Below are 10,475 nucleotides of genomic sequence, written 5' to 3'. Positions count from 1 at the left end.
GAACAAGATATGACTCTATATGAATGCCTCCGGTGGTGTACCGGGATGGGCAATAAATCAAGAGTGACATGTATGAAAAATTATGCATGGTGGCTTTGCCACAAATACGATGTCAACTACATGATCATGCAAGGCAATATGACAATGATGATGTGTGTCATGATGATGAACGGAACGGTGGAAAGTTGCGTGGCAATATATCTCGGAATGGCTATGGAAATGCCATAATAGGTAGGTATGGTGGCTGTTTTGAGGAAGATATAAGGAGGTTTATGTGTGATAGAGTGTATCCTATCACGGGTTTGGATGCACCGGCGAAGTTTGCACCAATTCTCAAGGTGAGAAAGGGCAATGCACGGTACCGAAGAGACTAGCAATGATGGAAAAGGGAGAGTGCGTATAATACATGGACTCAACATTAGTCATAAGAACTCATATACTTATTGCAAAAATCTACAAGTCATCAAAAAACAAGCACTACACGCATGCTCCTAGGGGGATAGATTGGTAGGAAAAGACCATCACTCGTCCCCGACCGCCACTCATAAGGATGTACAATCTAAGAACACCTCATGTTTCAAATTTGTTACACAACTTTCACCATACGTGCATGCTACGGGACTTGCTAACTTCAACACAAGCATTATTTAAATTCACGATCACCCAACTAGCATGACTATAATATCACTACCTTCATATCTCAAAACAATTATCAAGTATCAAATTGATCATAGCATCCAATTCACTTCCTATGATAGTTTTTATTATACCTAACTTGGATGCCCATCATTCTAGGACTAATTTTATAACCATAGCAAATACCATGTTGTTCTAAGAGACTCTCAAAATAATATAAGTGAAGCATGAGAGACTAACAATTTCTACAAAATTAAGCCACCGCCGTGCTCTAAAAGATTTAAGTGAAGCACTAGAGCAAAAACTATCTAGCTCAAAAGATATAAGTGAAGCACATAGAGTATTCTAATAAATTCTAATCAAGTGGGCTCCTCCCAAAAGGTGTGTATAGCAAGGATTATTGTGGTAAACTAAAAAGCAAAGACTAATATCATACAAGACACTCCAAGCAAAACACATATCATGTGGCGAATAAAAATATAGGTCCAAGTAAAGTTACCGATAGACGAAGACGAAAGAGGGGATGCCTTCCCGGGGGCATCCCCAAGCTTAGGCTTTTGGCTATTCTTGAATATCTTGGGGTGCCTTGGGCATCCCCAAGCTTAGGCTCTTGCTACTCCTTATTCCATAATCCATAAATCTTTACCCAAAACTTGAAAACTTCACAACACAAAACTCAACAGGAAATCTTGTAAGCTCCGTTAGTGCAAGAAAGAAAAACCACCACATAAGGTATTGTAATGAACTCATTCTTTATTTATATTGGTGTTAAACCTACTGTATTGCAACTTCTCTAAGGTTCATACTGTCGGTGTCAAAATCGGCGGATCTCGGGTAGGGGGTCCTGATCTGTGCGTCTAAGGCTGATGGTAACAGGAGGCAAGGGACACGATGTTTTACCCAGGTCCGGGCCCTCTCGATGGAGGTAAAACCCTACTTCCTGCTTGATTGATCTTGATGATATGAGTATTACAAGAGTTGATCTACCACGAGATCGTAGAGGCTAAACCCTAGAAGCTAGCCTATGATGATTATGATTGTCCTTCTATGGACTAAACCCTCCGGTTTATATAGACACCGGAGGGGGCTAGGGTTTACACAGAGTCGGTTACAAAGAAGGAAATCTAATATCCGGATCGCCAAGCTTGTCTTCCACGCAAAGGAGAGTCCCCTCTAGACACGGGACAAAGTCTTTAGTCTTGTATCTTCACGGTCCAACAGTCCGGCCAAAGTGTATAGTCCGGCTGTCCGGATACCCCCTAATCCAGGACTCCCTCAGTAGCCCCTGAACCACACTTCAATGACAATGAGTCCAGTCCGTAGATTGTCTTCGGCATTGCAAGGCGGGTTCCTTCTTCGAATACTCCAAAGTACCTGTTGTAACGAACAGTGTCCGGCTTCCCATCAATGTTGTACTCCTCAGCTTCTGTGCTTCAATAATGGCCATCTCCACATGTCGAGCGGATACGAGGAGCCGAAGCATTTTTACATTTGCCACCCCGGCCCTGCGGGCAAACCGTCTATTTGAAGAGATGGGGATCCTCAGACCCAAATCCCACCTCTTCCCCTGAGCAAGCATCCAACAGAGCGCGCCTAGAAAAAACCATTCCAGCATGGCCGGTCACCGCAGCTCCTCCTCTCGCTCCCTGAGCTCTAAGCCAAGCAATTGGGAAGAATGTTCTGTTCCCCAAAGCCGTTTAATAGTGTTGCAGACCCAAGGGTTTCTTCCACCGGCGTTCATGGTCCCCGTTCGAGCCGGACTAGCCACCTATAATGGCGGGGAGCAAGCGAAGAGATCTCCTAATCCATCCCCGAGGGAGCGAATATGCCTCGTCCCGCATCTGCTAAGAGGCGTCGGGTTTCCAATCCACCCATTCCTTCACGGGCTCCTGGAGTTCTACGGCCTCCAGTTGCACAACTTCACCCCTGCCTCTGTGCTGCACATCGCAGGATACGTCGCCCTTTGTGAATTATTCTTGGGGCTGTGAGGCTCACTTCGGGTTATGGAAGAAGTTGTTCTGCCTCGTCCCTCGCAACCAGGGGAAATCCATATGTCAAGTGGGCGGAGCCGAAATATGGCGCATCGCCGAGACCGGATACCTGTCCGGCACTCCCAAGAAGTCATCTGAAAGCTGGCCCTCGGAGTGGTTTTATGTTGATGATGTCCCCCTTCCGGATCCAATACGGACGGGCCTCCCTGAGTTCAATAACGCTCGGCCGAAGACACACCGAAGTTGGCGCCCTCAGGGCCCCCAAGAGGAAGATACCCGGGAAGTACACTTCCTGAGGAGCAGGATAAAGACACTGGCCAAATCAGGGTTGACAATAGTCGAGGTTATAGCAATATGCATAATGCAGGGGGTGCAGCCACTTCAATATCGGGGGAAGCCCATGTGGCACTACAATGGGGAAGATGATTCCACCCACTGTGGTCGTAAAGGTCCGGACTGCGCCACTACTTTGGCGAGAATATTTTCCGATTTGTATAAAGGAGAAGAAGAAGAATTCTTTCGTATTAAACCACAGGATGGATTTTCCATGTACAACCCCCCAAGCTGGGTAAGTCGTCACTCCTTCCCCCACTCCATTCATTCTGGCGCTCTTCATCACAATCATTAACCTCGATACTTCTGAGCAGGAACTGAGGAAGGCCGTGGAAGGATTCAACAGCCCCTCCCCACATCCAGAGGACCCCGGAAGGGCCTTCGATCTAGGATTTGAATAAGATCCAGATATATCTGTGGAGCTTGTCAACAGGACATTTTATCAGGCCAGCTATGATGGCGCCTCGGTGGCTATTATCGCCGACTATCCTGGACTGCTACCTACGTTGCGTGTAAGCAAAACCGAAACCTTGTCCTCTGAAGAGGATTCCTTTCTTATACCATGCCTTACGCATAAAATATCGTATTTTCATAGAGACGACCAACGGAACGCGGTGCCGAGCCCCTGGGGGCTCGTCGGCAAAGGGCGTCCGGGTCAGGCAGGCTTAAGAGGAAGGCAGTGAGGGCCGAAACGCTGTTACAGAGGTATGGTAAAAACCCGCTCTATGATTATCGTGTTTGAAATGTAACAGCGTCCTTCATGTTCTGGCAGAAAGAGGAGTCGCTGGACTATATCCGGAGGTCCTGCCGATCACGCCTCTACCAGCCGGATTCCAGAACCGGCTTCGAGAGAGGAGGCCGATGTGGGGCCGATGCCGAATTGTCCTCCGACAGAGGATGCTAATATGCTCTCCGCCACAAATTCTGAAGTGGAGAGTTCTATGAACCACCGGCGTCGACGGGCCGTACTTCGGAATAGCATCTTTTCTGAAGAGGCATTTAATGCTTTCAATTCGGGAGACGCATACATCCGAGCTGCTCAAGGCGGGCTCGCCCGAGCGATGGACTAGTATGCGAAATATATACGAGTAAGGAAATTTGATAAGCATGCATAGCAGTAGCCCTTGTGACTTGAAACGGTTCGAACAACTGATTTAAGGACCATTTTATGCAAAACTTCTTGTAGAGAAGAATACTCAATTGTCTCAAGAGCTGGAGGAGTGCAAGACCCTGCTGAGGGCCGTGGTTGCCAAGCTAGAGGAATCCCAGAAGGCCTCATCTGGTAACATTTGTCTCAATAGAGAAATATTAAAGGAATATACCCGTTAGCAATTGGCTTGCTTCATAAGCCTAACAGAAAATTCTGCAGACAATCTCGGGACGAATCCGGAGAACATAAGAGCTAGTGAGTTGCATCTCCAAAGGCAGCTGAAGGCTGGCGAGCGTGTGCTTACACAGGTTAGGCAGGAGAAAAACAATCTCCAAGATGCAAACGTCCGGCTGGGCGTCGAATTATCAGATGTTCGAGCTCAGTTGGCGGACTCCGTGAAGGAGAACAGAAGGCTTTGTCGCGACATTTATGATAAGTGCCTAAACGAACTGCAGTACAGCTCAGCGAGGAAGCCTATTAAAAGAGTTTATATCCGTAGGTATGGTGACGGGCCTTCCTAAAGAGGAGATGCCCGGGTCTACAGGCAATTTACTGCAAGACCTCTCACAGCTGCACGAACGAGTTCGGCAGGTGATGCAGGGTATTGCCCAGGCCTTGTGGCCATCCACTTCCCTGCCAAAAGGCATGAAAGAGCTCGTGGATATGCTCCAAGGAGCACGACGGTGCTTCTGGTTGTGGAAGATGTCAGCCTGCCGACAAGGTGCAAGGGAAGCCTGGGCCATGGTGAATACGCGCTACACCAAGCTTGACCCGAACCATATGGCCGAAGTCGGACCGGCGGGGCCAGATGGGCAAGAAATTCCCGTGAGTCTGGTGCATGACCAGGTAGCGTTAGCCGCAAAGTATTCCCAACACAATTGCAAGCTAGATAGCCTATTGGACGGTATAGAGAATGAATATAGTCAGTCCAAGTGACTATGTAATTCAATGGACATATGTAGTCCCTAGCCGCATTAAAAATCATTTGTCATGGTGGACCTTTTTGCTTCAGCCCCCGGATCCGACAGTCCGGGGTGTATCCGAATACCCGCTCAGTTATGAAGAACCGGGGTATGCATGGAAACCAGGTGTGGGGGTCATAAGTGCTTGAACAGACAAGTACCCAACTAGTTATGTTATATTACATGGGTAGTAAGAAACATCTTCCAGGGAGAATAGTTCCGTTAGGGGTTCCTTTCCCTGAGTACGCATGCATCAATGTACATGTCCGGACTGCGAACATAAACGCAGGATTCAAAACTTCTAGGGGTTCACATTGTAATAAACAAAAGAAACATCTTTTGTTCACCGACCGAATATTCCCTTAAGGACGCTATCTTTCGGCTTCACCCAGTCTGAGGTACACATCCGGCTTAACCGGCAGTAACAATCATAGAGGTGCTCCCCTTATGCCCTAGCTGAATTAACGGGAACATATGGCATAAATACAAGAGCCAGGCAACCCAGCATGGCCACATCTTAAGTCATATAGATGCATATAATGGTGAAGAAAAGGCACATATGGTAAAAGAACGCATATGTGATAGGCAAGAAGCCATGAAAGTAATTATATTTAGCTTCTGTATAGGAAGCCCCCAGGTATGGTTTACGCACATGGTGCGGCCGGAGTGATCCAAGCATCCGCACTATATTGAATGCTTTGTGTGAAGAAGGGAAAAAGGGCGAGAAAGGAAAAAGGGGAGGAACATAAATAAAAGAGCGGGGGTAAGGAGACGAACACCGAGTTTGGCGCTAGGCCTAGAATCTCTGTAGTCTGGCCGCGTTCCATGGGTTCGGCTCGAGTCTGTTATCGGATGCATTACGCAGGCGGTACGCTCCTCCAGTGAGAACTTTATCAATAATGAAGGGACCCTCCCACTTAGGTTTTAGCTTGTCCTTCTTCTTCTCCGGTAGGAGTAGAACGAGTTCGCCAACATTATAAGTTTGGCCCACACTTCTGTGCTTTGATACCGTCGAGCCTGCTGCTGATAGAATGCGGAACGGGCTTTTGCGATGTCGCGCTGCTCCTCCAGGGCATCTAAGTTGTCCTGCCGGTCTAACTCTGCTTCCTTCTCTTCGTACATGCGCACGCGAGGTGAGTCATGGATTATGTCGCAGGGTAGTACTGCTTCTGCGCCGTACACCATAAAAATGGTGTGCATCCGGTGGTGCGATTCGGCGTGGTCCGCAACCCCTAGAGTACGGAGTCGAGTTCCTCGACCCAGTGCGTGTCTGATTCTGTCAAGGACCGCACTAGTCTGGGTTTGATGCCGCTCATGCTGAGACCGTTTGCATGTTCGACCTGGCCGTTTGTTTGGGGATGGTAGACGGAGGCGTAATCGAGCTTAATGCCCATGTTGCCGCACCAAGTCTTCACTTCATCGGCTATGAAGTTTGAGCCATTGTCAGTGATGATGCTGTGGGGAATGCCGTAACGGTGTACGACCCCTGATATGAAGCCTATCACTAGTCCGGATTCGGCCGTTTTAACGGGTTTGGCTTCTATCCATTTGGTGGACTTGTCCACCATGACCAGTAAGTATTTTTTCTTATGGCTTCCCCCTTTGAGAGGTTCGACCATATCCAGCCCCCAGACCACGAAGGGCCAAGTAATGGGGATTGTTTGGAGAGCGGTAGGGGGCATATGGCTTTGATTGGCAAAGAGCTGGCAACCGACGCAGTGTTGGACAAGGTCCTGTGCATCTGCTTGGGCTGTCGGCCAATAAAAGCCTGTACGGAAGGCCTTGCTGACAAGTGCCCGAGCCGCAGCGTGGTGCCCGCCGAGTCCAGCATGGATTTCAGCCAAGAGCTGCCGCCCTTCCTCTTTGGAGATGCATCTTTGGAGCACTCCGGTTGCACTTTTCTTATAGAGTTCTCCCTCATGGACTTTGTAGGCCTTGGAATGCCGCACAATACAACGTGCTTCATTTTGGTCCTCGGGGAGCTCATGCCTATTTAGGTAGGCCAAGAAAGGCTCAGTCCACGAGGCGATTACAGCCATGATTTTGTGGGCCGAAGGTGTTATTTTGGTGGCGGAGCCCCCGATTACATCAGATGGTTCAGAATCTGGGGTTGTAGTCGGAGCCGGGCTTATGTTGCCAGACTCCCCTTCCCATACCACGAATGGCTTGAACAGCCTTTCCAAGAATATAGGTGGGCAGGGTCGTGTTTAGCGCTGATGCGGGTGAGGATATCCGCCGCTTGATTGTTTTCTCGAGCCACATGGTGGAATTCGAGCCCCTCGAACCGAGCTGGCATTTTGAGGACGGCATTGTGGTATTCTGCCATTTGCGGATCCTTGGCATCAAAGTCTCTGTTTATCTGTGATATTGCGAGGATTGAGTCCCCGCGCACTTCCAGGCGTTGAATGCCCATAGAGACTGCCATCCGAAGACCATGCAACAGGGCCTCGTATTCGGCTGCGTTGTTGGAGTCTGTGTATAGTATTTTGAGTACGTATTGGACCGTGTCTCTAGTGGGGGATGTCAGGAATACACCCGCTCCCAATCCGGACAGCATTTTAGAGCCGTCGAAGTGCATGATCCAATTGGAGTACGCGCCGTACTCTTTAGGGAGTTTGGCTTCTGTCCATTCGACGATGAAGTCAGCCAATACTTGCGACTTAATGGCCCGCCGTGGTTTGTATGTTATGTTTAACGGAAGGAGTTCGATGGCCCATTTAGCAATCCGTCCCGTGGCATCGCGGTTGTTTATTATGTCGTTGAGTGGTACTTCGGAGGCCACCGTAATTGAACACTCTTGAAAGTAGTGTCGTAGCTTCCAGGATGCCATGAAGACCGCGTATGCTATCTTTTGATAGTTTGGGTATCGGGATTTGCATGGGGTGAGGACAGTGGACACGTAATATACCGGCTTTTGGAGCGGGAACTTGTATCCGTCTGCTTCTCGTTCGACAACGAGCACTGCGCTTACCACTTGATGTGTTGTAGCTATGTACAATAGCATAGATTCGCCAATATTTGGCGCTGTCAGGACTGGATTACTGGCCAACAGGGTCTTTATTTCGTCCAGTCCGGCCGCGGCTGCATCCGTCCACGCGAAGTGTTCGGTGCGTCGAAGAAGGCGGTAAAGAGGTAGTGCCTTTTCTCCTAATCGGGAGATAAAGCAGCTTAGGGCGGCCACGCATCCAGCTAATTTCTGGATATGCTTGAGGTCTGTTGGGATAGCTAACTGCGACAGAGCTTGGATTTTTGCCGGATTTGCTTTGATTCCTCTATTGGAAACGATGAAGCCGAGCAACTTCCTGGAGGGTACGCCAAAAATGCATTTTTCTGGGTTGAGCTTGATGTCGTATGTTTGGAGGTTGTCGAACGTAAGTCTCAAGTCATCTATTAAGGTTTCGACGTGTCTTGTTTTTATGACTACGTCGTCCACATACGCCTCAACTGTTTTGCCAATTTGCTTTTCCAGGCATGTTTGAATCATGCGTTGATAGGTTGCACCGGCGTTTTTAAGCCCGAAAGGCATAGTATTGAAGCAGAAGGGACCATGTGGTGTTATGAAGGCCATTGCGGCTTGGTCGGACTCTGCCATCTTTATTTGATGGTATCCAAAGTATGCGTCGAGGAAGCATAATGAGTCGTTTCCTGTGGTGGCGTCGATGATTTGGTTGATGCGAGGGAGGGGGAAGGGATCCTTGGGGCAAGCCTTGTTGAGGTCTTTGAAATCGATGCATAGGCACCAGGATTTTTCCTTCTTTTGTACCATTACTAGATTTGCCAGCCAATCCGGATGCTTGATATCTCTGATGAATCCGGCCTCCAGTAGCTTGGCTAGCTCTTCTCCCATGGCTTGCCGTTTAGGCTCTGAGAAGCGCCTAAGAGTCTGTTTGACTGGCTTGTATCCTTTCAGTATATTGAGGCTGTGTTCGGCTAGCCTGCACGGGATGCCCGACATGTCTGAAGGATGCCAGGCGAAAATGTCCCAATTCTCGCGTAGGAAGTCTCATAGTGTGGCGTCCATTGTGGGGCTCAACTGTGTCCCGATGGAAGCTGTCTTCTTGGGGTCCGTTGGATGGACCTGCAATTTGACTATCTCGTCTGCGGGTTTAAATGAGGTGGACTTGGGTTGTTTGTCGAGTATCACGTCATCCCTGTCCACTGTGGCGCGCATCGTTGTTAGTTCTTCGGCCGCTAGGGCTTTGGATAATGCTTCCAGGGCTAGTGCTGCAGTTTTATTTTCAGCGCAGAGTGCGACGTCCGGATCACTAGCTAGAGTGATGATTCCATTGGGTCCGGGCATTTTAAGCTTCATGTACCCGTACTGGGGTACAGCTTGAAAGCTTGTGAATGCGTCCCGCCCTAAAAGGGCGTGGTATTCGCTGCTGAAAGGAGCCACTTGGAATGTGATTTCTTTGGACCTGGAATTTTCCGGGGTGCCGAATACCACATCGAGTGTGATTTTACCCACACACCGTGCCTCTCGACTAGGGATGATTCCCCTGAAGGTCGTGCTGCTTTGCTCAATGCGGCTTTTATCAATTTCCATATTGTTGAGTGTTTCTTCATAGATCAAGTTTAATCCACTTTCGTCGTCCATGAGTACTTTAGTGAGCCGAAAGCCGTCCACGATTGGGCTAAGGACCAAAGCGGCTGGTGCCCGACTGTCTGGAATCGAGGTTCGTCACTGGAACTCAAGGTTATAGCAGTGTCGCTCCACGGATTTATTTTCGCCACGTGGCAGATTTCAGCGAAACTCCGATGAGCTCGCTTGCGACTATTATTTGAGGCGAAAGTCTCAAAGACTGTCGGTACCGCATTGTTGTCTTTGGCGGGATGTTGCTCTACTTTATGGTTTACAAGAAGATCCTCGCCGCTTTTTGCTACCTGCCGGAGTATCCAACATGCTCTAAGGCTATGCGTTAGCGTAATGTCCGGCGTGCTGTGAATTTTGCATGGCCCATTGATCCATTCTTCCAATACGGTTCCACGCCCTGGAGTGGGCTTTGGTTTCTTGGGAATTGGATCGGGTAACTTAAGAGAGTTTGCCCTTTTAGCTCGGGCAAAGGTTTTAGTGAGAGCCGGATTATCCCAAAATTCTATTTGGGTTTTCCAGGCGCTTTCCATCGCACAATACTTCTATACTATGTCACGGCGACTTACAGCATTAAGGATCCCTTTGTTCATGCAGTTTTTGCAGAAAAATGAGATTGCGTCCTCCTCACGACAATCCTTGACCCTGTTTAGCACAAGGAGGAATCTGGCCCAGTAGCGATGTACTGTCTCTTGGGGCTCTTGTCTGATATGGGAGAGACAATTTAAGTCTGGGTGGGTGGGTTCAGCTGAATCTGGATTCTGATCCGATCTAACGCCCAGGGGCAGAGGAGCTTCCGGGCTTGACAGCTT

The sequence above is a fragment of the Triticum dicoccoides genome, chromosome 1B (genome assembly GCF_002162155.2).
Source record: "Triticum dicoccoides isolate Atlit2015 ecotype Zavitan chromosome 1B, WEW_v2.0, whole genome shotgun sequence".
Taxonomy (NCBI): Eukaryota; Viridiplantae; Streptophyta; class Magnoliopsida; order Poales; family Poaceae; genus Triticum; species Triticum dicoccoides.
The sequence above is the reverse complement of the archived record's forward strand: the minus strand, read 5'-3'. Positions refer to the sequence as shown.